General features: G+C 45.2%; 1 protein-coding gene across 2 annotated transcripts in view; it reads right to left on the reverse strand.

Annotated features, from left to right (window-relative positions):
- FGF13 (fibroblast growth factor 13) overlaps positions 1-26453 on the reverse strand; it is a 217445-nt gene that overhangs the window by 118233 nt on the left and 72759 nt on the right. The window lies entirely within an intron of this gene.

Here is a 26453-nt window from a genome sequence, read left to right on the forward strand (position 1 = left end):
CATCCAGATGACAAGCTGGGGACGGTATTTGTCTCACTGAGGCATCTGCCTCCTTGACAGAGGGAGAGATAATCACATTGGGTGAAACGGGCTCGGCATCTGTGACAAGCTTAAGATGTCAGAAATGAGAGCATTGCGTCTTGCCCGGGAGTTTTTGGTTTGTTTTTTCATTTTCTTGAGAAATTCAGCCACATCTCCTGCGAAACGCAGCCAGATTGCAGCACTGCTCTGCTGCCAGCTACAGAAAGGGGGAGCAGGAGGATGGAGGCAGGGGACCGTTTCATTTCTGGGCCTGCCACAGTTTCTATTTAATTGCTTGGTTATTTATTTAATTATGGCAGCAACAGGAACTTCTGGTCAAATTGCCAGCCTGCTTTTCCTGAAACAATTTGCTGCTCTGATATTCCTTTTGCTGGATGTCTCTCCCTTCCTCCTGGAGCAGCACAGACAAGAGCAGCCCCATCCAGCAGCAGCAGCCACAACCCTGGACTCCGGTAGAAGCCTCGGGATGCAAAGGGGTTGCAAGAGAACCACAGAAAAACATCTCCAGGTGCCTTGAATCCACATACCCTAACACACATCCATGCACACCTTGCTGTCTACCCCATCAGCATCAACTTTCAGCTCTCCCTCCTCCCAGCTCCGCATCCATTAGATCCTTTTTAAATTATAGATCAAGTGTTCTGCAGTCAGAGATCAAATGCTGCACTTATTAGTCTGATTAAGATGCTGCCTCCCTCTTTGGAGATGGGCCATTCTATGGTGAAAAATGACACAAAAGTTACCCTTTCTGAAGCAAACTTCCTCACCCTCTCCACTTACTTTTTCTTGCCAGATATTGATGTAAATGCTCACAGTTCATGAAAAACTTCTGATGGATGTGACACCTTCAGGGGAATATGCAAGAAAAAGGGGACATACTGAATTAAAGAATCACATTAATCCATACGCAATTGCTCTCTGTAGATGACTGTTAGTATAAATATTTCAGCCTTCACTAGAGGATTTTTTCCAAGGAAGGATGTCTTCCTTGAATTAATTTCTAAGCCACTGTTTTGCAATGACTTGTATTACATCCTGAAGAACTTCCCCAACCTGTCCTAACAGGAGTGCAAGAATTCTTCAAAATTTAGCACTAGCAAGAATAAGAAAATCCATTTCTTTTCAAGAAAGAAGTCACAGACTTTTCCCCAGAAATAATCCATCACTCTCCCGCAGCTTGTCCTGCCTCACAGGTCAGGCATGGTGCAACGGATTCAGGGCATTTGCCTTGATTTGATCAAGGGGCTCGCTGGAAGGTGGGTGGCAGGTGAGCACTTCCACAGAGATTTCTATAAATGACACATTTCAATCTCATCTGGTGCTGTAGAGATTAATTTGAGCTCTACACAGTACCAGTAGTTTGTACTCAATTTAATTACCTGTCAACTCATTAAGGCTAAAGCAAAAGTGCCAAAATCTACCCTTGGAAACACACACACACGCAATTCCCACTCCAGCTCCTGTAGTCCAAGGGGATTTAAGTCCAAAGCTCTAGAGATGTGAAGATTAAGATGTGACATGTGCGTGAAAAATGTGCCAATCATTTTTTGCACTCCCGTCACCATTCAACAAGGAATGACAGCAGAGCAACCCAGCAAAGCCCCTGGGGCCTCTAGTTATCCCTCACGAGGAACGTTCATCTCTCCATCTTGTTTCTTCCACCTTATCCACGTGACTTAGGCCGGTGGACACGGAGACAGTGAAGTGCGACCTACCCACCCCATGGAATCCATGGGGGAACCTCTGCTGCAGGACACCGAGTATTAACACACAGACTCAAACTCAGGAACATCATGGGCCCTCTGTAAAAAGAGGTTCTAAAAAGAGAAGCCCCACATAGATCTTGAAAACCTATCCTACCACACACACACAAGCTTCATTTACAATATATTCAATAAAAAGGTCAAAAGAATTTAGTATAGATCAGGATATAGTAGCAGGTTTTTTTTTTAGGATTCTCTTAAGTGACAGGCAGAAAATGCTATTCGAGAAAAGCTGAAAAAAATAACAGAATATCAGCAAAAAATGAGATGCAAAATCAGAAGCCCAAAGCAGACAAAATTCATACAGCCTACGTAATCATCTCTCTGTGGCTCCCTGGTTTGCTTGTGGCACACTATAGCCCAGAGCTGGAACAGACACCTTCATTTTCAGCTACTTGAGGGTCTTCCCTTTGCCATCTACAATGGCAATTTACAGTTAAAATGGAGATGAGCAGAATGTCAGGAAGCCACCACTGGCTTCCCCACTCACAGCCAGGAGCAGACTTGGAGCCCCCGCTCCCCGGGCATATTTGCGTGTTGTGGTTTGCATATGTGGCCATTCAAGCCAACAGCAAGTTTTAATAACTATCAGCATGTCCCAGCAGGCAATACAACCTGTGATGCCTCTAAGCTGTCAACATCCATGCTGGAAACTCACTCCTTAGATATCATGAAAACCCAGCACAACAATTACAGAAATAAATTAAGAGAAAGAAGCAACAGCTCTGGGAATTGATGCAGATCCAGGTGGGAATTCAGGTGGTTGGTGGCAAAGTTATTGTTCAGGAGGTGATGGGAAATGCTTAAGACACAAGAGTTTATACCTGTTTTTAATGCCTAGCCTCTCATAAGCTGCAAGAGGAACATGTAGGAGTTACCTTCAGCACTTTGGTAGCTGTTTCTTCCTTCAGTTGTTTCAGACAAAAAACCAAGCCCAAATGCCTTCCTCCACCCTTAGTCTGACACGCAAGTTCACCTTCAACCACTGGTTTGCTCTCAGTGGCTTCCATGCTGGATGCTGAGGTTCCTGTTCCATTCCAGAGGAGCACTCCCCAACCTTCTCCTTCCCATCCCCAGGCCACTGCACCCACGCACACATCCTCCAACAAGTTTCTAAGCTGTCACATCCCTGTAAAATCCTGACTTGCCACCTCCTCTTTGCTGCACACTTATCACTTATGTGTTTTCTTGCTCGTTATCTCCTCAGGCTCCTTTCACTCTTGGTCTCTACATCTGAGCCAGAACGCATACAAAGAGATATACAGAAAGTATCTGTCAGATGAATGAAAACATTCAACATTTTTATTTTTCTTCTTTAACTGAAGTCTTTCCAAGCAAACAGACACTAACTAGCCACAAAACTAACTTAGTTGCAAACCTTGACAGTCTTTGGAGCAGAGTGACAGACAGATGGAGAGCACAAGGAGGGGAATATTCTTTTGAATCAGCTCTAGGTCAAAGTCAGAGAACTCCCAGCTAATCTGATGGGCCTGGTCTGTGTCCCCAGAGCAGGGAGTGACTCCCAGCTGTGCCCATTTCTGTCACCTGGGGATTCTCCATTAGTCCAAGGCCACTCACTCTCCCCCTCTCCTACAGCAGATGTAAGGGTACACATTTATGAAGATGGTGAAAGCAGATGAGATAGAAAAGATTAATTTCTGTGTATATTAGCACCATTTTTTTTCTAATTTGATCTATGGCTCTGAAGTTTACTGATTTTTTATATGAAAAATTGCAGGTGTTGGTTTAAGCCCCATTCCTTTCTCTGCCTGTCATTTAGTTCCGAGTCTTTTGTGGAATATTTTCCCACCTGTGAAGCACTCTCCCAGTACACCCTCATACCTGACATGTCTGCAAATGCAAACGTGATAGCCCATTTCCCCAAACAATCTCAGACAATTTTCCCCAAACTGCCTCACAGAACCTGCCTCACATGCCAAAAGGAACAATCTTCCCAGCAGCTGGTTTAAACTTGACTTTACCTCTGAATTTTATCCTCATTGCCTTCATAAGCTCACTATGACACCGATGTACCAGCTACCATATAAAAGTACATTTGTACTTACCTGAGCATAACATGGTCCCAAAGGGTTTGCCTAAGTGAAGCCGACTCAGCACAAAGTTTAAGTGAGGATTTTCTACTAACCTTTCTCCTAGTTTTACTCTCTGAAATTCATTGTAATCTCATGCTGAATTAAGGAGTCCACATGCCTTCCAAAATCACATCCGATTCAGGAGTTTCACAGCTGCTGTTAATTTTTACTTTATGAAATTGGTGCCTTTTAAGCACTTCAGCCTCTTCAGCAATTCTTTCTTTATTCTTTAAACCCCTGACAAAGTCAAATTACGGACTTGCTTTTCCCACTAACTATAGGTTATTCAACAACTCTATGGCCTCTAATCAAAAACTGTTGACAAAAATATTTTGCTCACTGTCAGTCTCATAATCTCCATTCAGCTTCAAAGAGGGTTACTGGGCCTCCTCCAGTTCTCTTCTGCCATTTCTTCCATTTGTGCCGAGTTATCCATTGCTTTTTTTTGTCACTCTTGACCTTTTCTTATTTTCCTGTTTCAAGTTATTATTTTCTTGTTCCACTTCCATTTCGATATTGCATAATATTTTTAATAACACCAAATTAAAACCTCCATGCCATTATACATCAAGAGGAGCCTATGATATGTAAGCCAAGAAGTAAAGAACCTGGAAAGGCCATCTCTCCACATTGACTCTTCACACTATTTGACCAGAGATGAGCCCTGTGCTCCCTGATATTTCGGATTGTGGTAGAAGGCAACTACCACAACCACACCACATCAAGATGGTAAGAATAATTGCTTTAAAGCCTCTGCTTTGGCAAACTGTCACACCTGTGTCAAGAATCTATGCTCTTTCCCTTAAGGGCAGGCTCATTTCAGCCTGGCAGCCCCGCAGCAGCACCACACACAGCTCCTGACATGCAAAGGACAGACAGGATGACAGGACCGCGGGCAGGGCCTTGTCCCCTCAGGAGCTATAGCTCACGGCCATTAAAATTAAGAGAGATTGTTAAACTAAAATGGCCACTCCCAGTTATCCATTCAGAATTGGACGCTAGTGGTCAGGATTATTTTAACACTTGTCTCTTGCTATGTGGTGGCTTTGCAACTGGAAAGGATCATACAGTCCGATGCAGATTTAAGTCCTATTTCGCATGGCTGTACAATAGGGCAGGCTGTTGCTCAGTTTGCTTTTAAGCAAAACTGACTAACAAATTTCCTTCCAAACCATTAATTCAGAAATGTAATAAGGCTAACAACTGCACTGACTCATTACAGCAATCTGATGGAGGCTGCACTCGTTAAAACAACCCCCAGTGCTATTCCTAGGACTGCAGCCCTGCCTTGAGACACCGTCAGAGCCGTCCTGCTGTGCCGGATGCTGCTTCTGTCGCAGGAAAACCTCACAAAAATAAGAGACTGGAGAACACCGATTTGCTTGAAATGTATTCAGTCAAAAGAATATTTAAACCTTTTAATTCACTTTTCTTAGGTTGTTTCTCCAGGCGGCACTATGAAGACTGTCACGCAGGACTTCATGATAGGTTTTATCTGTAAACTCTTGACGTGTTGGATGGCAAAGGTGGTTTCAAAGTACAGGAAAGAAAATAGAGGAAAAAAAAAATCACGGGCACGCCACACTTGAAACGCTAACAACCCAGACGTGACCTCAGTGTGTAGCTCAGGCTGTCACCATGAAAAAAGCTGTGGCTAAAGAGCTGCCACCCCAAGGTGAAGAGAAAAAGCTTTCAGTGCTTATTCCTTACATAAGATAAAAATGACACTAAAAGAAGGTGAAAAAAATCACAGTACTCTTCTGCTTTTAAAGTACCTCCAAGTTGAGACCTTTGCAAGTATTCCAGTCATCATGTTGAACGCATCAAACCCAGTCCTTGGACTGGATGATAATGTTTCAGTAGCTGGATGTGAAGCCCAAGGCCTTGAGCAAGACTGAACACAGAGTTCTCCATCAGAGAAGGTACATAGCTCGACACAAAGCAGCTGGATGTCTTAGCATGCTTTTTGTTAGAAGTGTTTGGCTCTTAACAAAAGCAAGAGATGAGAAACAGACTCCCGACCCTCTGGTGCACATGAAAATTAACTGCCCAAGGAAGAAACGAGTCCATGTGCCTGTATGTCGTTTCTTAAACAAAACCTGTTTGCTGAAGGTTTGCACTTGGCGTTTGAGGATGTCAGAACTGTCCTGACAGCACCACAGCCTCATAGCTGGCTGGTGCCCTCGCCAAGTACCTCCCTATGAGTTAGCCTGGAGATCATACAAGGTCACTTTGCTACATTTGGATATGTTAAAACTTCGAACCATGGTGTGTCTTGACAACTGAGCCACACCACAGGGAGAAGAGCCCGGTGTGTGCACAGAGAAACGCAGCGCAGGGATCAAATACAGGCCGCCCACTTGAGCTAAAGGTAACTCCATCAGCCAAAAACGGTGTCTCCTATATCCTCTCTGTAGGCTGGCCAACCTCACCTTCTCTTCCAAAGGCTACATCAGGCTCACACTTGCTTTCCTTCACTACTCAAAATAGATGCTTCCTTTTCCTGCCATGTGTTCATAGAAAGTGATTGGGTTTCAATGGGACTGCTCAGAGACAACTAAGGAGAATTTGGCCCAGTATCTTGATATCTGACAACACTTCTAAAACTCCTTTTCAGTCCTTATTTAGAAAGCCTCCTGGGTAACCTGCAAAGTAATGAATATCTCTTTCTTATTTTGGTGCTATAATGAGAGTAGGGAATATGCTCCCTGGTAACTACAGTGCTAGTGAGTGATGCAGCAGGGTTTTAGCAGCTACGTACATGCTCCTGGAGAGCCTCCTGAACACACCTCGTGTCCAAAAGGGCATTTGATCAGTGCCTGGCCACGTCAACAACTGGCTCACCATTCCTGTATCATCATTCTGAAAAATTCTATGAAATTGCACATCAGCTTCATAAAGGATCCCAAACGCATAGTCTAATGATATCAAATGTTTTGTGAAATGTCTCAGTCTCTACCACACTTGTTGCCATGCATTTTCAAAGTGAACACCAGAGAGCAGAACCTGCCTCCTGCCATGGGCCACACTGAAGGGCTTTTCCTAGTGTTCTGGGGTCTCCAGAGGCACATCAAAAGGAACTAAGTTGGTAGAGACGGTACAAAAGAGCCAAAGGAAAATCTCTGCCAGAAGAGTCCTCAGCTACATTGGAGAGCTTCCCATCCTCCAGCTTGTTCAGAGAGGACTATGAGCTCCAAAGCTTCACGAGTGTCTCTAGGCAATGTTCTCCAAACTACCCCAAAGTGTTAGACCACCAAGTGCTTGCTCAAGTACTGCAGCAGATGCAAATTCAAAGCACCAGATACAAGCCCTGACACAACGCAGCTAGTATTTGTTCATTTTAATAAATGCTCTACTAGCAAGGCAACTGATTTTTTCTTTAAGCTCAGTTTTAAAAAGTTTCTTATTAGTGTTAAGTTATAAAGTTCACTTGTAAAGATTCCCCTGTTCATGTTAAAGTTGTGACCACACCTTGGTTCCACATTCCTTGAACTTTTTGCCCAAGAAAAACCATGTAACTTAGGTTAGTTAACTGTTCTTGTTTTATTTCTGTATGTACTGATCTGCTAGATATTACAGCATGAAAAGAAATAAATCAAGAAAACTGAAAATCAAGAATAGAGGCTGAAAATGCACTGCACATTATGTTAGTAAACCGTTGGTCCTGCCTCAGTGGAACCTACGAAGAAAACCAACATATTTAACAGTTTAGTCACTGGAGACAAGCTGCCCACCTTTCCTATGCCAGGTCCTACACTTTTTACTCCTGATACCATAGTCCTTTGACTGCATTTAGAAAATATCAGCATAATTAAGTGAAAGGCTAAAACCTTTTCAAAGATGAAAAACTAGAAGCAGGTAGGATACTCATAAAAACAGGCTAGAGATGAGCAATTCTGCCTCCAAATAGCTGCACGGCAAAAAGTATTCAATTCATGATTCTAAGGAGAATTTTCCCCACCCACACCAGCCCTGAGAGTGAAGGAAACACTTGGGGGGGAAAAAAAAAAAAAAAAAAAAAAAAAAAGGAACACAATGTTCAAACTACCACGAGCAGAGCTATCCATGCCTTCCAGATCAGCAGCAGGACATGGAGCCTGGGCAGCACAGCTAGGATCTATCCCGATAGCGTCACCACCAAGGGGATGCATCTTCACCATGTCCAAAGGGCACCCAACACAGCAACGTTATGTTTCTAGCTAGAGAAATGTACTCAGATCCACAGGTTTTTTTTAGTGAAGCTGAAGAAATTAGCATTGCTCTGAATCCTGCGTTACGGATGGAGTGCCATTGGACTCAGGAGAGCTTCATTATGGGGGCGTTATATTCATTAAAATAAACTAACGAAACACATTCTGCCCGAGCCAAGGAGTCTCTTTAGAGAGCAACGAAGGCAAAAAAAATAGTAGTGGTATTTAAAAAAAACAAAATGAAATAAAGGATCAGCTTCTACTGGATTGCATCACGGAAATACTGTTGCAGAGCACCAGAGCGGCCAACGGAGCCGCCGGGGGAACCCCTCGGTGCCAGAGCACACCACGAGGGGCCCAAGGCACCCGGGCACGGCCGGTCCCAGATTTCCTCTTAGAGGAAATAACTGGGCTGCGAGGACGCAGAGTCCTGCGGACACAAGCTGGAGGCAAACGAGCTCTGGGAGGACAGAGCAAAAAGCCTGGCAGGTTGGCCCAGGTCGCCCAGTGTTCTTGGCCTTCTTCTCCCACAGAGGGGGAAAGGAGCAAAGAGTACCAAGTCTCCTATCCAGGCTGGACTTCCACCTTTTGCCCCTTTAATCATTCTCACACCCAAACCATGGGGAAAGACAACAGCACGGGACACCTTTACTATCACCACAGATGGGTCCTTTCCTGCACGGGCTCCAGCTTGGAGCTGCACCAGGACCGCAACAGTCTCCACTCCTGCACCAACTAGCAAATGGACAGTCCCCACCTTAGCCAAGAGCAGGTAGCACGTCAAATCACATCCCACATTGCTTCAACGCAAGTACATACTCAAGCATGCACTTGGGCAGCACCCTGGAACATTCTGGAGGGGGGAAACTCAAGAAGCACCAAAAAAAATAATAATAAAATAATTAAAAAAAAATGCTCTCTGGAACATATTTGTCCTTCACTCTGGCTGCAGACTTTGTAATAACCTACATTGTTCCTGGTAATTTTTAACAAGTTGATGTAAGCCAATTGCACTTCCTTCCCTCTTAATGAGAATCCTAAGAAATATCTGTGCAGGAATAAAAGCCTCATAAATGGAGGAGCTACATGCCCATGATTAGAGTTAGGGGAGCCATCTGTTTCTTTACAGTCACGCACATCTCAGACAAAAAGTACACACACAGCATATGTCATTACTTCCACTCTCCTAATAGAAAATATTTGTCATGATTCCCTCCCACAGGAGTACAGGAAGCTCCACCACCAGCTTGCAATCCTGCAAAATCTGTACAAGCAATGTCTTTAGACGGCCTTTTTTTTTTCTTCCTCTTACAGTGCCATTCACGCCTCTGTGAGCCCTTTGCAAACATTTTCCAGGAGATCCACAGCCTTGGAGCCCCTTGCAGAATTCTGCCAGCCACAAGAACTGCACTGTTGAGCTCTGCACATATAGTCATGTCTTTCCATTTAAAAACCAATTTAGGAAATGAAGATGTTCATTGAATGATATATTATGTCAATGCATCGCAGCTCGCAATTTTTTCCCCTCCAAATTGCTCTGACAAAAGCAAACCAATAAAAATGCACCAAATATATCTAAATATACTGCTCAGCACCAACTTGCAGGCAGTTACAGACGCAATTAGTGCAAAGATTCCCACACTCCCTCCCCTCCAGGGGTGAGGAGCTCTATTCCCTCCTCCCTCTGCTCTTCATCGCTCATGTAGCTGATCAGAGACACAAGAGCTGGAGACCATAGTTCAGGGTGACGCATCTACACAAACAGCACATTGCTATGATCTTGGTTGTATCGTATTTACCAAAGCGACAACGACAGAGATGTGTGTTTATGAAGTGCTCGGAAGTGCTATCTGTGGCCATAGATATTCCCAAAACGCTCGTCTGGAGCCCGAGCGCCTCTTCTAAGGCAGCTCTTGGAAATGAAGAGTGACAGACGCGGCGCGGGCTCTTTCATGGGAGCCCTCGTGCTGCCGACGCGGCTGCTCCGGCGCCTCCTTTCATCTCCCGGCGTTTGGGCACATCCCACCTCCACTCGAAAGGCTTGTTCTGAGTTCGCAATTAAACATCTCCTGCTGCTCCCAACAGCTCTTCCGCTTTACAGCATGTTCAATTAGCGGCTAATCAAAAGAAACACACGATCTCCAGGACAATTGAAATAATTAGTACTTCTTTAATCTAACCAACCACTCCAACCCGAACACCTTGGTATGAAGTTACGAAGATGCACGAGTTCTCTCAAAAGCGGCTCCTGTTGGAGACAAAAGCAGCATGGAAGCTGTAACAGCCTCCATGCCCAAGTGATGCTGCCCTGGACCCCAGGCCAGGACGCACGGGAAGGGCCATCAGGAGGCCACAAGCACCACAGGAGTGTGGCATTAGCTCCCTGGCACCTCTGGGGAAGCTTCTGCTTTTCTCCTACTAACTCATCCCTGCCAGACCTGCTTATCCCTAGAGACTACTCAAACACACAAAGATAAAAGTTCTCAAAAAAGCCCTCTGAAAAGGCATAAAATTCCTCCATTTAAAACATCTGCACCTGTTTTGCTGCTCTGCCATGGTTCAAACAGTGAAGAGTTCAAGAGGGTACTTGCCAGGCCACCAAGGCATCAGGAAAGCATTTCTTTAGAAAACCAGAGTAGCTTAATTTAAGCTTGCCTGACCTGGGATGTTACCCTCACTCTCAGTTACGGAAAATCTTTAAATAGGAACGCCAGAAAAAAAAAAGAAAGAAAAAAAAAAAAGTAAAAAAGTTGCCTGAGCCCTTAGCTTTCTCTGCAGACAGGAGTGCTTTTGATATATGCTATTTATCAGCAGCCTTAAGAAAATTTTGGAAACTAAAATGCTGGCAGCTCTGCAGCTGAGCGTGGAACACATTTCCTTTACCCCCTGCGCCTTCCTGCACAGATAATGTGTCCTGCACACAGACACACGGTTCATTATTCACAATACTCCAGTACTCCGCGACCCTGAGAGCTTCTGCAAACTCTCCCTGTCAGCTCAGCAAAAGGCACCGTCTTCCTAGCGTGTCTCTGTATTCAGTTTTCTTGACAATTTTTCCTGCATTATTATGCAGGACTGTCTATGCAGGGTACTTGGACACACCAGGTTATACAGCAGCCCATACCTTTTTGTCTTGATCATCTATGGAGTATATGAAATGGAATAGAATTAAAAAAATAACTTAATCCTTAATTCAAATAGTTTAGTTTGATTTAAAAATTCACAGATCCTGACCAAAAAAAAAAAAAGTTTCTCATCTACCTTCTAAACAGAAACTTGCAGAAACTTGTAATACAAGTTTCTCAGAGGCTATCATCAAAACCAAGATTTCTACTGCTATTCCCCATCACCTGTCCAAAGCATAGTCAAGGGCAAATTAGACTGTTTGGAAGAGGAGAAAGCACACAGCTTACCCCTGTGACAACTAAAACCGAGCGAAGGAGGAGGGCAAGCAAGTGTGCACCTTCAAACAGCGCTTTTAGGAACGCTCAGGCTTGAACCGCCGCTGTGGTCAGCGACACCGAGCCGTGACCATCGCCCAGGCTATGGAACAGCAGCTCCCTGCAACCAAAACCTGCCGAGGAGGCAGGAAACCCACAGCGGAGCTGGGACTGACTGCCAGGACCATCCACCTGCCCAGGGCAGCGGGTCTGCGCGGACAGACCGGCGACGCGACGCTACCTTAGAGCTGTATTTCTTCCAGGTAGCCCCCAAAGGAAGCAGGGACTAGTTTGTGCAGATACAGAGAGCAGGGCACTTCGCCTGCAGCACAGTCCCGCTATTTTGGATCTGCCGTTTTGCAAACATGAAGAGAACATGGTATTTGGGGCAGCATTTTGAAGCGCAGCATATGAATATATGTACATGGGTGCATGGAACAGATGTACTGATGGCCACTGAGAATTGGTTAACAGGACCTGACAAGCAGCAGTCAACAACAGAGCAGAAAGAACATCTTAATGCAATTTCCACTGTATTCTTCGGCTCCAAAAAAAGCAGCACAGCAAATGCACTCAAAAAGCAGCATTAAGGCAGAACCCTGAGAAACCCAGTTACTGGAAACAATTCACTCAAATGTGCCTTTTCTCTTGCTTATGGATTGAATGTTAGTGGACCAAAATTGAGTTAATTCTTTTTTTATACAAACTACCACCTTTTTTTTGTGAATCCATGAGGCAAAGCTTTTTGAAGAATCTGATCAAGTTCAGTCTATATGGTTCAGTGTGCATAGTACACCTCCAACCATAATATCTGACCAAATTCCACACAAAACACTTGCTCCATTTTTCAACATATTAGCAGAAAGTGGAGTATTTTTCTTAGAGCACAACAGAAAAAGAAGTTAGGGCACCCTTCATCATTCGCACTGTCATCCATTCCACAAATGCACTGCTATTTAGCTATGTACAGACATCCCTTATGTAAAAATAACTGAGTTAAGCCCTTGCTGAAGAGGAGCGAGGTGTAATCCAGATTTATTGACATTTTAGCTGTCTTCATATGCAATTTCCATGTCATACTGCCTTCTAACAACTACAGTCTAATATAGAGTAGGTAGACAAATGCATCCATCCCAAATATCCTGTACTTACAGAGGGAAAAATCTCTCATCAAAACATTAATGAAAACTAGAGTTAATTGTATATACATTACAAGAAGCAAATGCAGGGAACAAGGGTGGGTGGAAAAGCTCGACATTTAGACAAAAAAATAAAAAAGAGAGAGCCAGTGAAGTATGTAATAGAAAATGTTTTCCAGCTTTTGAGCATACTTACTTGCACACAGACTGTTTTTTTTTTTTTTTCTCCTAATCTTTAGCTTCCCTTTCACTACTTTTCTGCAATAGGGATCTCTCCATGCCAACGGAAAAGCCCATCAGGGCACGCTCTGGCACAGAAAGCCCTTGGCATCGCGCACGCGCCGACACAGCAGCAATCGCACCGTCCCCTGGTCAAGCAGCTGCGCTCCCGGCAGAGAAATGAAAACCAGCGACCGCTGACTTCTCCTTTCCAGGTACTAGCATGTTCTCCTGTCTGCTCCCCATCTCCCACGCTGGATCCCACCAGCAGCTCCTGGACATGCTGGTCTTGCCCCTGAGCTCCCAGTCGCTGGAGCCTTATCCATCTCTAGGCCACACGGCTTAAAACCACAATGCCAAAACTCTCGTTCAAGTCAGCTCAATCTCTGGCTTAGCAACACATTGCCAATTAAACCACGGAACTACGGGGAGTGCTAAACCCAGACATAAAGGTTATTTGTTTGAATAAAGGTATTTTAGATTATACCGTAAGGAATTGCACGTGATCAGAACTAATCTGCAAGCTGCCTTAGATTTTTGCATGAAGGACAACATAAAAACCCAAGAGCTAGAGCAAGCTTCAAACAGCAGCAGCCTCCGATCCGCGCAGACCTCGGAGGCCGTGGCTCTCGCAGCCTTCCTCCTCGCTGGCCTGTTTCAGAGCAAAACCAGCTCACTGAATGGCAAACTGATACCCAAGTCACCAAGCACCCATAGAACAACATTTGCCATCAATAGCAGAGTTCCTGGCATCCCTCCCGACAGCACAGCACTGTTAGCCGGGGGTCCGGAGGGACAAGGACCTCATCTCAGGAGGTGGCCCCCAGCACAGGTCTGGGGCATGGGGAAGTCATCACACACCCGACCCACGCGGCAGGGATCCAGGTCCAGGTTTCCACTGGCAATCGATTCTACTCCCTTTTTAGATACTCCCTGACAAAGCAGTTTTATTAGCCAGAAGCTATCCACAGCTGTGCTAATAAATGCTATGCATTAATTTATTTCTATTTATTAACCCTCTTCTAGCAGCCGTACGGGTTATTTAAGACTTGGAAGGTAAAAAGGCAATTATTCACTCCTGGAGGGAAATGCCAGTAAATCAAGACCAGCTAAGGAACGCAGCAATATGCCAGAGCTCTTTCTGGATTCTTCCACTGCTCTTCAACTAGCAAAGGCAGCAACGAAGCACGAGTGCAGATATGCGGACGTAACTGTCAGCTGTGACTTGCAAGTTTTGAAATGCTCTTTTAATACTCTCTTTATAGGGAGAAGAAATCATCTGACAAGCACAATTTTTCATCATAAACCTGAAGCATCTATAACATAAAAGTCTCCCGGGCTCAGAGCTGCTAAATCAGCCAGCCCAGCTGCACTCGCTGCATTGGGGAACAGGGCTAACAAACACATCCCACTGCTTTGTGTGTCACACCTGCTCTGCAGGCTGGTCCCCGTGATGTCACCTGCAGGATATCACAAACAGGAGAAGAGCAGCTCCTCAGGAAAGGCACACAATTAAAACTTAAAGCTCAAGAGGGACAACAGATAGGAGATGCTCAAGGAGGAGCCTCCTCTGCTCTTATGGTGCAGCTTGGGGGAACATTTGAGCATAGAGGCATCTGTTTAGTTGGAAGATGTCAGACCTTCTACTGGCTTTACAGAATAAGCAGCATTCTCAATGAAAAGTATCTCAGTAATCAAGTGATCAAGTAGTCAAGTGAGTCTTACTTTTTTAAGAACTTGAAGTTTGAAATATATCTAAAATGTGACTGAAAACTTAGAAATAAACATATAATGGGTTAATTTCACATCAGAGCAGTCTGAGCTATTGCACTGGGATTTCTTTTCCAGCACGATTTACCATTTGGATCATGATTTCGCTTGGTGTTTCCTGCCTGCTATTCCCATGTGTAATTGGTCATGCTTTATTCCACTGCTCCTACTGGAAGGATGTGTCAGGGTGCTCTGCCTCAGAAATCCAGTCAGTAAAAAATAAAAATAATAATAGCAAGTATGGAAAAATAGAGTACTAGTAACAGAAGGGCTAAAATTAGTTTCTCATGAATTTTCTCCTTTACTCGTAATTGAATTGATCCTCCAGTCAGGCAGACAGTAATCTTACCTAAATCAATAAGTCTGCGCCCAAAAAGCAACAGAATTAGGCCATATACAACTATAAAAGTGTAGAGAAAATTACATTAAATAAGTGCTATCATAATTAAGGACTGAATGATACAATGGCAAAGTTGTTCTGACCTATGCTGCTGAGAGCACAGGGTGTACCTGTGCTGCAGCTTTGAACTGGGGATATAAATGGTATTGGCAGTGACTTTCACGGATCTTTCCTGTGCAAATAAAGCTCAGAAAACCTAAGCGGCAGTGACAGATCTGCAAATTGAAAGACATTTTCACTACAGCTTGAAGAGGAAGGCCACATTGTATCATATATAAGTTAAGCTTGGTGGCATTATATACATTGGCAGGGGGACCCAAGCAAGCTCCTCACATGGAAACTAGAGGAGGCCTCATTCTCAAACAACCCACCCAGACCTGCCTGCTTCTGTATAGATCATTATGAAACAAAAACCTACTCCTATTTCACTGTGCAACAAGGCACCTCGGATTGAGGCTGCAAAGAGGAAATTGCAATTACAGCAACTCCTCTTGTTGGAACAGAGAGCACATGGCAGCCCTGGCCTTTAAGCCCAGTAAACATCACTTTCCAAAGCACCCAGCAGGGCTGATGGCCAACCCTGCAGTGCCAGCGCACGTGGCTAAACACAACTTTCCCTCCTCCCCTCTTTCTCTCTTTAAATACTAAATACATTAAGTAGAAGAATATTAAGTATACCTAGGTTAGCTGTTCAACTATCGCAGATAGGGCACCAAGATTTCCCCAGAGTACTGCAAATACCTATCTTGTAATACCTGAAATAATCATAAAATTTATAATTGGGTTATAACCTAGCATGGGACATAGTCTTAAAGCAGTTGGGGCCTTGATATCTGACAAAAGGAGAATCCATTCTCAATAATAAAAAATGATTGCATTGGCTTGGAATGAATATCCCACTTACACCAAACCTGCCATTCACAGCTCCCACTTTTGAATCATTTAGTAGCTGCTGATACATAATAAAAACAACAATTAAAACAGAAAAATTCACTTTTCAAATATAGCACTCCTGGATTTTGGGTTTTTTTTTTTCCTCCTCCTCAAGTAGTTGTAAAAAAGAAAGATATATTTGTAACATTAGAGATTTAAAGAGCAGAAAAGAAATTCTCATCCCACCTCCACCCTGAACTTGTACTTCAGTCTGTTAATCAATTCGAACTGAGTGTGCTCAATCCTATCATTAAATGCCGTAAGCCTTGATTATAAAATATTAGTTCTGAACTGCTGCTGCTAATATTAAGTTAATCCAAATCAATACACTCAAGTTTAGATTATATGACATAAAAATACAGTATGTGTCTTTAAACTGTCTAGGCATTGGCCTTACCATTAAATATATATATATTTAAATACATATTAAAGTTAAATATAAAAGGAATCTTTTCCACTATGAAATACCAATATTACTATAGAACAAATAGTGAAATCCGGTCTGTTTTTCACATGCTTCACCGAGAAGGTACCAGAGGTAACGAAGCCCCTTTGCACAGCCCCACCGGCCACGGAAAGAGCCCCGTGGAGAAGGGTCTGTCCTTGGAGGGATGCTAAAGGTCATCTAGCAAGGCCTCTAGCCATGCAATGTCAGCCACACATTAAGCTTTAGGATGGTTCTGAGCAAGGCATTTCCTATATACTAAATGGCATTTTTTTTCCAAGACATTAGGTATTTGCAAGTTCACCTTCAATAAACAGAGCCAAAAGTGCTCCTGGGAAAAATAAATGGCACAAACAACTCGGGCAGGAACTGGAAAAGGGCAGCCTTGGGAAGCTGCAGCCTCTGGAGCACCTTCAGGATCCTCTTCCCACAAGAGGGAATCAACTTTTTTTTTTTTTTTTTTTTTTTTTTTAAAAGGACAACACAGGATTTTTAAAGTTCTTGAAGAACCATTGATATTTTATATGGGATGGCGGATGCTGAGGAACTGGAAAAAAAGCCAAGTTCTATGTGTACAGAGGTAAAACAGTGGTTCAATATATATGGACATGCAAAACACCCCTTCGACAAGGAGTTGAAAGCCCGAGTACAGCACCAGGAATATCACAGCCTTGGGCTGCCCACGTAAGTGATGTGCAGCGATTCGGAGCAGCTGCATTTCTGCAGCTCTCTGCAGTGCTGCCAAGCTCAAGACAGACCCAGAAACTCATCTAGGACTTGCTGAGCTGCCTCCTCATAAAAGCAATGGTCAACTCAAGGCTCTACTCGTGGCAATATCCAGCACATGCAGGCAGACCTATTTAAAGAAGGATGCAATCTGTTCACTTAAAAACAAGCAGGACATTTGGCTGAATGATTTTGAAGGCTGAATTTAGCGGCTGGCGAGCCAAGCGCTGTGTGGACCAGGAGGGGCAGCCGCAGCCATGCTGCACACCTGGCAGAGCAGAGCCAGAATCAGGGGCTGCCCTTGGAGGACAGATGTGCAGCTATGGCTATGACTATCCACACAGCTGTAACTATGACTGGTGGGCCACAAGAAGAGGGAAAAAGACCTCCAGGTCTGTACAAATCAAGTCTTCCGTTTGTTCAACCCGTCCCCTTGCAGCTGAGACACGCAGTGGTATTCTGTGCTGACGTACATGATACAGGAATTAGGCCTGGAGAGATATATGCACTATTTATCCCTTGGGTACTTTCAAATAAAATTGTTACCCACTACCAGTTTTCACCCATAGTGTCTGAGCTGAAATTGTTGCTCGGTCTCCTCTGATGGGGTTTTCTTAGGAGGCATAGAACGGATCACAGAATTGTAAGAACCCTTTTCTTCCTCTACAACAGGCCATCCTGTTGACAACATAGGTGTTCAGCCACCTCTGCCAGTCCTCAAGTCAACAGCATCCCTAGGAGCCAACGCTTGAGGAAGAGCAGCACTTGAGAGGTGGCCAACGAGGACCGCTCTCCACAAGAAAACTGGCTTGACTTCTATCCTGAATGCAATTTGCTAGATGGCATGAAAATGAAATCCAATTTAACTCAAGTATTTCAATGACTATTAACGGCCGGAACTTTTTGACCCAGGAACGATCGCAGTCCTAACAATGGGATGAGGAATGACAGGGAAGCTTCCAACTATCGATATTCAGCGTGGGCTAAGCGGAAATAGCTCACTGTAGTGTAAGTCATCGCAGATCTGTAGATACATGTGCCCAGATTAGTATGGGTGTCCATTTCATGTTGTACCTTGGAAAACTAATCTGTAAAGCAAACTTGTAACAAATCAGAACATTGAGTTTTGACAACTCTAGAGGAAAGAACAGCAGGAAAAAAAAGACAAATGAAGCAAAGAACAAACTTTGCAGACTGACACCGCACATCCAGCAACCTTTCCAGCTGGAATGGAACCAAGACTGCTGACACCAGCCAGAGGAGAACCCAACCAGTTCTCTTTCAGACACTCTACATCTCACAGAAGCAAAAATGTTGTCCTTGAAGATGCTGGATGTGACTTTGAATGCACGAGGACAGAGCAGGACTGTCCTTTGCACAGCTGCAGCGCGAGCAGGCCATGGGCACGGGGGAAGGCAAGCTGCAGTTACACAGTCCACACGCAGTGGGAAGACACACAGTGCAAACCAGACAGATCTATAGCACTTACTAGTCTCTGCCATGCTGTCAAGGAGCATGTCTGCTCGACAATAAAATGCTCATTTTACTTAATAACTGCTTTCACGAGTTGTTCAAACCATATAATGCAGAAAGAAGGCCAACGAACTGCAATGAATCTTAAATGCTTTCAGTGACACTGGAAGGAAAAGCAATGCTTTCCCCATGCTCTTCTCAGAGAGAGGGGAAAGGAAAGGAGAAGACAGCTGAAGAAATCCAAGCAGAAGTTAGTTTTGCGCCACGTTTCTTGCTTTGCTATTTCCATTTGACACCGTCTATGACACAATGACAATGAGTTTATGTTAAGCAAAGGAGTGGTGGGAAGAAGTTACTGGTATTATTTTCTCTCCTACATTTCCACAAGTGAAAGCCCCTAATGTGCCATAACTTTTGGCCCCATTATTCAGGATTGGCCTTGCTGCTTTTATCACTCTGTCCAGTTTTAGACATACCAGGCGCTGAGCAGCAATTTCCTCCACAGATCAGAGAGTTCAAGTCACAAAACGCGTTCACCGCCATTGGGACGATTTGCCAAAAGGATTAGTCCTCTGCATCCTCAGTACAGACACTGGACTTCCTGGCTCCAATTTTATGACAGGTAGTAAATGAAGTAATGAAGTAGAAATGAGGTAATAAAGTGAATACAAATCATTCATCTCAGGAAGGTCTGGCTCAGACCAATTAAAATAATGTATTAGAGGCACTACAGTAACATATTCTACACCTATGGGAAGATGTTTCTGTGAATAAGCCCTATGATCTCTACTCCCTCCAACAATATCACTGGAGATTTTTGGCTCCAATAAAATATAAAAAACATTAATAACCTTCTAAGTCTCTACCCACAAACTGCTGCTCCTGCAGGAAGCTTGCTTGAAATCAAGATGATCACCAGCAACAGTAAGAAATACCAAAGGCAACAAGGATCCCCTCTCCCTAGCCAGAGCGGGGCCGCATCCATCCTTCCCGCCTGACCGAGGCCCCCGGGCTCACTGCTGTGCATTTACCTGCCAGCACCCACCGCACTGTAAAGGAGTTGACGTAAAGAGGATGTGAATCCTCAACACTACCTCGGCAGAAATCCTCCACCTCGCTCCTCTTCATCACGTCCTCAGCAGCACTTTCCTCTAGAGTTAAATCGGAGGAATAAAAACATCCACGGGCAGCGTGATTTACAGAGCCCAACACAGGCTGCAGGCGCCGCCTTCGCTGCGGCGGGAGGCAGCGAGGGCAGGAGGAGACCCACGCTCTGCCCTGCACCCACAGGGCCCTGCGAGGCCCACACGTGGCCTGGGTGCGTTCCAGAGCTGCCCCTGCTCCCCGGCCGGGCGGGCACAGATACCTGCTGGGACAGGCTCTCCTCTCAACGGCTGGTCCTCATCCCACGAGACACGCTCTCCTGGTTTATAGATCTTTCCACATAGCTAGCAAACAAAATACAGTTTTGAATTTTGTTCTCCTCCAGTCTGGGGTTTTGGTCCAAAAATAGCACCCACTTCCTCTGCATCTGTTGATTTTCAAACAATTATAATATTGGTGTATTCACCAATCACTGCTCATTACAATCATGCCACTTATTGTTCAGATGGTGAGTGGAAACATTTCATATTCCAAATAAATTCCTGTCAATACCACACGTGGATTTGTCCCCAAATCCTAGCAGAATCGCTACACAACAGCTCCTTTTATATTATCATTTCTGACCACTTCAAAAGTTTACAACAGAATTCTGTGTCAAAAATGATGAACAAGAGTTGAACGCTGTGGAGACTGCGAACCACAGAAAATCCAGTGTGACAGAGTTAACCGAAGCATGATCACACAGGCTATCAGACAAATCTGGATCACTTGAATGGACTGCCACAGCTTAAAGGGGGTTTTCTTTCATTTATAATTAACCACTTGGCTGTCACATCAGTGTGTCCAGGCACTCCGGTTGTGTTTACACCAAAACCTCTGTAGAAGACACAGAGACGGTGAACGCAAAGAGGTGAGAAGGGAAGCGCGCGTCTCGCTGGTGCACACATTGGAGTTCAGCATCACCAGAGCCGCTGGAGCGCCCACGTGGGAGCCGAGGAAACACCATTTATGAGCAAGACACCTCCAAGACAGCAGCTTCTCAGGGCGTCCTCCCACCTGGCCTTCACCCCAGCCCACAGGAACCACCTTTGGGCATGACAGAGCAAGCTGGAGCTCTGGCGTCTGATGCGCAGGGCAAAAATAAACCTTCTGCTGGGAGAAGGCTATCGAAAGTCACTAATCGACCCAAAAAGCATTCAATGACACAGATTCTGGATTAAGTACCTTGAAATGGGCTTTACAGGCAGTTCTCATTGAGGAGAAAAGCTTCTTGTATTATTAGTAACCCTCTGGACAGAAATATTAAAAAAAATATATACGACAATGAAATACGGAACTCTTGCTTAAGCAATGAGCAAATGAATCGAAGCAAGTCAAATGCACAACATCCTTTATTAAATATATCTGTTTCTGCAAGTAACTATAGACTGCTAGACTGACTTTACAGAATGCCACAATAATTCAGGTTGGAAGGGACCCTCGGAGCCCATCTAGTCCACATCCCACTCAGGCTGGGGCAGTCACATCAGCTCATGCAGGGCTTAAACCTTCAGGTCCCCGGCTACTCTGTCAGGGGCAGTCATTTCACAGGAGATCACTGCAAGCTCAGGGCACACATGGTTTATCCCTTTAGACTACTGAAAACGCAGCTGCAAAGACTGAGCCTTCCTAAAAACCCAGTGAAATGTCCACGGTTTCACAAACAAGGTGTTTTGCAATACAGTAACTTTGTTCATCGTCACCCCCTGAAGCAGACATCAGTATAAATGTAGCTTTTCCAAAGTTAGTGCCCATATATGAATAAAAAGTCACTGAAAGTATTTATCTCGGGCATCTCCTTACAGACTGCATTTCCCACCCACCATTTACAACGTTCTTTAAAGACTCCTTCAATGTTAGATGGTTTTCGCTGACGTGTTTGCAGCAACGTCTTTGCCGTCCCCACACTGCCAGGCCTCATTTGGGGACAACTTCCCCACGTTGCCCAGGGCATCATCGAGCATGTTAGTGTGGACCAGGAGGCCACACGAGACCCCAGAGCTGCCACCGAGGCTCTGCTCTCCAGCAGCTGATGGCACAAAGGCCCTGTGTGGCACAGAATCCGACACCTGTGCTCAGCGAGCGAGCAGAACCGATGCTGATTTGACACAGTCGTCTCCTGTGCTGTAATGTACCTGTCAGGCCCCCTTTTCCTTTAAGCTTTTAAATAAAGAAGCTGTCTACCCTGACCTGGCAGCCAAGGGAATCAGGTTTATGGGATTGTTGCACATCTGCACCTACACCTTCTTCTACCCATCCATGGTGTCCATGTACAGCAGCTTCCTCTGGCCTCCTCAGAAGTCCTACCAACAACATCCACAGGCTTCCAGAGAAGAGGGGCCCAGAGAAACTAGAGCTACACGACTGACAGGCGGCAAGGTGAACACAAACCTTCCCGGACACCAAGGACCCACACAACAGACAACTGTCATGAACGAAAAGCTTCTGGAGGAAGGTCTGAGCAGACTACACGACTCAGCCACAAGCCACAAATGCCCCAAGACAGCAGGCTTCACTGGTCCCACTGCTGATGCAACAGCTTGCCCGTGGCGCCTGCCTCCGTGGCCCGTTCCCAAAGGATGTGACATTGCTCCAAGAGCAAAAACGCAACGCACCAGCACTGGGCTCACCCCAGGGCCTTGGCCTGGGCTCCACGCAGCTCCCAGGGATCTCTAATCCTGCAACACTTGCAGGCACCAACACACCAGTGGGTTGAATATTTTAGCTGTAATAAATAGGTTTAAAGAAAGACTTTCTTCACTGACAACCTGCTTTATTTTGCCAGCAGGCATAAATCAAAACAGAATCGCTGTACCCTAGCCTGACTTCAAAGGATATGAACATTTAATTTTTTTGCAGCTTTTGCTTCATTGTCCATTGTACTGCGAATACACCCCCCAGGCCCCAGAATCTCTTTCATCACTAATTAAACTTTTCTTCTTTTAAAGATGACAATACAGAGAGGAAGAGACACACTTCCAGCATAGGCTGCCCCAGCATGCCTTATTTCCCAGAGCTTATCCAGCCTGTGGACAGGCACTGGGCTTCTCCATGGGCAGGAGATGGAACTGGAGCACACGTTCCCAGGGGGTGTTCAGCCCAGGCACCCCAAAGGCAGCACCCAGGGCTCCAAGAGTGACAGTGCACGAGCAGGTGGCAAACAGCACACGAGTCCTTTTTCTTGTACAGAACAGCCGAGGACTAGAGATCAGATCTGGGATTTAATGCAATGATGCAAGCCAGCAATTAGTAAATGACTCAGCATCTGCAGACCAGCAGGCCCTCTATTAACCAGCTAAGTGCATTATCTTGGCAGAGATCATAGATTTTTCCCTTAAGCTGATTGTTTGTGTACAACTGCTGCAACTTGTCATACCCATCCTGGAGACACGGGCCCCGGCTCACCAGGGCACCTTCGTACCCTTGCTCCATGCACACTGTGGAAAGCAGCACGATCCAGCGTCCCCAGCAAGGAGGATCTTCAGGCCCAGTAGAAGACTGAGCATGGAGACATTACTTTACCAGACCGACAATTCCTATGCCCACAAATAACCTTTTACTCATTACCCTTCATTCAAGGGAAGGAGTTACAGCTACGGATGGCCAGAGCAGCCTGGCCGAGCTCTGAGCAGCAGTCTCGCCTGTCCTTTCGAGCCTCAGTTTACCTTTGCTATTCCTGTTTTACAGCCAGAACATCAACCAGTCCAAGCAAAATGTATGGAACTCCAGTACTGAGCTAGGCAAGAGGACTCCAAGATGACATATAGACAATTTCTGCATAAATAAAGGTTCATGACAAAAAGATAACTACAGCCTCTCAGTCTCTTGCCCTACCACTATTTAAGAGTCAATATAAGAGATGAAGTGTTTGCATTAAATTCTCAGGGTTTGTATTCCAGTTAAAAAGTGGGAAATACACAGACAAGGGTGACTAAACATCAGCAATGTTAGGGAATCTGGCAACCTACTTCTGACTTGCAAGCATTGAACAGACTTTGCATTCTTTATCCCAGAGACTCCAAAATCCAACACTAGCACCTAAAACACTGGCCTCTTTGGCAAAGGGGGCTCCCACTTCAGAGAACTGAAACGCCAGCCATAAGGCTGCACAGAGCTGAAAGGACACACATTTTTCAAGGGCTGCCTTCTGCTGGGGGAAGTCAGTGTGGTCCACACGAGACAGGACATCAGGCCGCGCTGTCCAGGGACAGGAGCCCTCCCCGGCACCACGTGCCACGATGTTACGTCACGCGACGCATGCGCTCAGGGACAAGAACAGCCACGTGGACACCCGTTAAACTGAGCACACTGCGGTGTGCGTTTCACCCCACAGAGCCTGAAGGCATCGGCCATCCTCTGAGGTTAGTGCGAGATGGGAGCGATTTCGGGATTTTCTATCTCAACCATGGGCGTTTTGCTGCCAAGCCCTGCCCTAACCCTGCATCCCCAAAACGCGGCCACCTCGGCCAGGAACTAGGGAGCGAGCGCATGGCTAAGCTGCGAGAGCACCGCTTGGGAAGAGATGGGAAGGAGAGGGAAAACCCAGCTCCCCAGGGGACTGCTACGGGGTTTGCACTGGAGCTGTGCAGAAGGGAGACAGCTGCCCTGTGAAAATGTACCCGACCACAAGGGCAGCACAGCCGCACTGCAGGCTGAGGAGCTGGCCCGTCTGCAACCGCCACCCATCCGGAAAAACGTGCAGTTTGCAAGAGACCCAAGGCAAAATGCCATCTAATTGTGACTGTTTAAAAGGGTTTTCTAAAGTGACACAAAACACAGGGCAGGGGGAGTGAATATTACACTTGTGGGTCTCATAAGAAATTAAAATCCTTCATTCAGGGCCCTTTTCACCCAAGCCCTGGTAGCAATCATTTACCTCTTCAATCAGCTCCACCTACTGTCACATTGAGCCTCCAGGGCAGACAGCAGGAATATCATTAATGTTAAGAAACAGCTTTGTGTTTTCTAACCCCCCCCAGCTTCCCTAACACTGCTCTGAGCGGACCCCAGGCCAGACCCCAACCCCTTGCCATGCGGCACCGCTCCCGAGCCCAGGGCCCCCCTGCCCCCGTTTGCACAGCTCCGTGTTTCCAAACATCTGTCATGCATCAGCAGAAAGACTCGCACAAGCAAAAAGCTCCCAGCGGATACAATGTGCTCTTCAATGGCTTATCTGACCAATTCTTCCACTTCCCCTGTGGATGATGTTAATGTCCCTTTTGAAACACTTCAGCTTCTGCCCCTATTAAGATACTTAGAACTGTAACTCATCACAGGGTGCAAGTGCTGAGCAGAAGCACAAACCAGCTCAATGCCACTTTTCATTTTACCAGCATTGCTCATTTCAGGATCTCTTGCATTTTACAGAAACTGGAAATCCTGCATCTGCATTTTGCTTTTTTCTTACAATTAAAATCTTTAAGGTGAATACAACCCTGGACAGATGCAGTTATTTCTACTCTTGCTCTTCTCACTTCGCTAAGGGCAGATCATGATTCAGGACAGCACTTTGCAGAGTGCAAGCAGCGAAGGACTTGGGGCAACATTAGTACGTTCAAACCAGGGAGATGAACCTCATGGTGACAACGCGCCGTTGAGCCACGCACGACTCCTAGTGCACCACAGCGCGGCTCCAAGTAGGGCTCTTACAGGTACTTTCATTAAACACAGGTCAATGTTTGCCACTCTACCACACCTTGGCATTTCCAGGCGGTCATGGATGAGCAGGTCTTTAATGTATTTAGTAGTAAGACTGCTCTGCACAGTATTCCTAATGCTGAAGCTCACTCATGGTTTTCCTTTAGAGGCTAACACAGGTTTCAAGCAAATCCCCAGAATAACCAAGAGCAATGGTGCTCCATGGCTACGGCAGAAACTAAGTTATTCCCAACAGCAGCACCATACAGGTGCCCTCCTGGTAAAGCAAAAATCAGCTTAACGTATTTCAATAAGAGTTTGCAAACAGCACCACTGAGGTAACACGCTTCTGTGCAACACTGAAAACATGCCCAGTGTCACAAACTTCTTCTGAATAGGTTCAGTACCTCCCCTAGAAATCCAAACTGAAAATGGCGTAAAAGAAATTGAAGACAGTATAACTGCAGTGATAAAAATAACAGATTTTCTTCCTCTTGCACCCTTGAAGCTACATGCACTATGTTTCAGCCAAAGCATCGCTGGTGATCTCTGTTTACTGAAGATGGGAAAACCAAAAGCAGAGCCACCTCCTCCAGCCTCTTCCCTCTGCGCAAAGGGCAAAACAACCTTCATACCAACACAGGAAAGCTCGGTCCATCTGCTCTCAGTGCAGGTCTGTCTACAGTTATCTTTAGTGTTTTGTTTTCTTATTCTATTTTATCAGCTCATATAGGTTGAAAGCTTTTGTTTCATCTCTTGTTCTAACTAGCAGATTTTAATATTCAGCCCAGAAAATTACACTAGAATGGGAGCAGATAAAGCTTTAAAGTGTCAGAAGCTGAAGACAAACAGCACAAAGACAATAAAACTCTCAAAAAAATCAGTTAAACGATCTTTTAACCTTAAGTTAAGATTTGTATAGGCATATGGAGAGCTACAAAGTAAGCTACAATATAACAACCAGGCAATTTAAGAAATGAACAGAGTGAATCATGCAGAATGCCAGCAGCACCCAATTGCAGATACAAATATAGAGATCA

This window comes from Tinamus guttatus, unplaced genomic scaffold (genome assembly GCF_059628265.1).
Source record: "Tinamus guttatus ecotype Peru unplaced genomic scaffold, ASM5962826v1 Tinamus_guttatus_pri_ptg000287l, whole genome shotgun sequence".
NCBI lineage: Eukaryota > Metazoa > Chordata > Aves > Tinamiformes > Tinamidae > Tinamus > Tinamus guttatus.